The sequence below is a fragment of the Elaeis guineensis genome, chromosome 4 (genome assembly GCF_000442705.2).
Source record: "Elaeis guineensis isolate ETL-2024a chromosome 4, EG11, whole genome shotgun sequence".
Classification (NCBI taxonomy): Eukaryota; Viridiplantae; Streptophyta; class Magnoliopsida; order Arecales; family Arecaceae; genus Elaeis; species Elaeis guineensis.
Window position 1 is genome coordinate 41,745,930 of NC_025996.2, and position 2,011 is coordinate 41,747,940.

A 2,011-nucleotide genomic window follows, 5' to 3' on the forward strand; every position below is an offset into this window, starting at 1 on the left:
GAGGAGGATGATCAAAGACTGGAGGCACGATCGTGGGGGAGGAGGAGGAGGCTACGGTGGTGGAGGGTGGAGGCGAAGTTCCCACCACTGCTGTTGTGGCTAGTGGGGCAGAATGGATGGTGGAGCCGGTTCATACATGTGCTATGGGAGGACTGTCGATCGTGCTCACGAAGATCCGAATCGAGTGGTCGGAGGTCCTCCGCACCTCCCACCATGAAGAGAGATGGAGTGGTCGACAGATGAAATGAAATGAAATGAGGCTGTCTGAGAATTAGGATTTGAGTGTAAGAGAGTATATATAGGGTAGGGTTAATTGATCAATTGATCACCATCGTCGGATCATTGATCCAATGGTGATAGACAAGGCCTTCTTCAATTGCTGGATCAATGATTCGACGATGATTATTAAGACTTATGTATATAATGCTATAATGTACAGTATATATTATATATACTAAAAAATTCATAAAAAATTAAATATATTAGTATAATATGTATATAAATATATATAAATATATATATATAATATAATATATTTATTTATTTTATCAAGCTTTTATCGATCCAAACATGATCGAATAAAGACTCGTTTTAGTTTGGATCGTTAAGGTATCAACTATAAAAATCCTATTTGTATTTGGTTTCACAGTTTAACGAGCGAGTCGAATATGACTCAAAAATGATCTGAATATTTCGAACAAATCGAACAATGATGCAGACTGACAGCCCTTATTTGAACAACATAATAGTATGCATAACCCAATCCAATAAATTTAATTAAATATATATATATATATATATTAAAATAGAGATATCTCACAATAGATGCCTCCGTCTGCCACATGTCATGTGCTTTATTTGTCGCGTGTATGGGATTTTTATGGAGAGGTGTTTTCCAAGAGCGTGAGGCATTTGTTTTTATGCAAAGATGGGGAGGAGGGGGGTGCCGTGGAAGGTTGAGATCGCAAAGAGATGCACTGGGCATGGCAATCCTCTCCCTCGCGCTATATGTGATCAATCACCCGAGAGGAGCATTGTGAGGGATTTTTTTTATTTTTTTTTCACTTTTCCTTTCCCCAATGCCGAGAGAGACAAAGGGTAGGAAGGAGGGAGAGGGAGGGACAGACGGTGAGATGAGGGAAGAGGTCATAGGCTCGGGGACAGTAGATCCCTTCGTGCCTGCCAGATCTTTTTCTCCTCCTCCAACTCCAATCGGGAGGTCACACCAGCTCGCTCTCTCTCTCTCTCTCTCTCTAGCGTTCTTTTTGAGGTCCTTTCTTCATTTTTTGTGAAATTGCTGTTTGACCTCCGCATCTCCTTGCCTCAATCTAGGGTGTCTAGCCTCAAGACATGTTCCATGGTAGGAGATCTCAGTTTTTGCTGTTTTCCCGCACCAAAGCCCTAGAATTGGATGTAGCTAGGTTAGAGCCCAGAGGTAGCTGGTGCTAAGTCTTAGAATCGGATGTGCTTGGTTTGACTTTTTGAAGCAATTTTTGTTGTTGGATTTGAGAAGCCTTAAAATTTAGGTTGGTTTACTGGAGAAGTTTGTAAGTGGCTTAACGGGAAGTGATTCAAAATTGCTTGATACTTGAGATATTAAGTGCAAATAGTTTCTTTTTTTTCTTTTTTTTTTCTCTGGTAGATACTGTTAATGTGGATGGGATGATTTCTATTTGAAATCTTTTAGCATTTTTTATGATGAAAGAAAACTATTGTCATGTGTGATGTGCGTGATTTATTGAATAGAGCAAGTGATGAATTCCATCATCGTTCATTTTCCTATCATGTACAATATTACAAAACAAAGTTATTTCAATCCACTCAACTAAAATATTACAAAAGATTTAGAAAAATGAAGAAAAAATGGTTGAAAGTATGATTTTGATTTTTTTTTATTTTACAAAAATCATATCCTATACATAGCACCGGGTTATAAACTAGTATCAGATTAAAACGAGCAATTAATCTAAACACAAGTATACATCTTTCCTCTACTTTTTTTTTTTTTGAT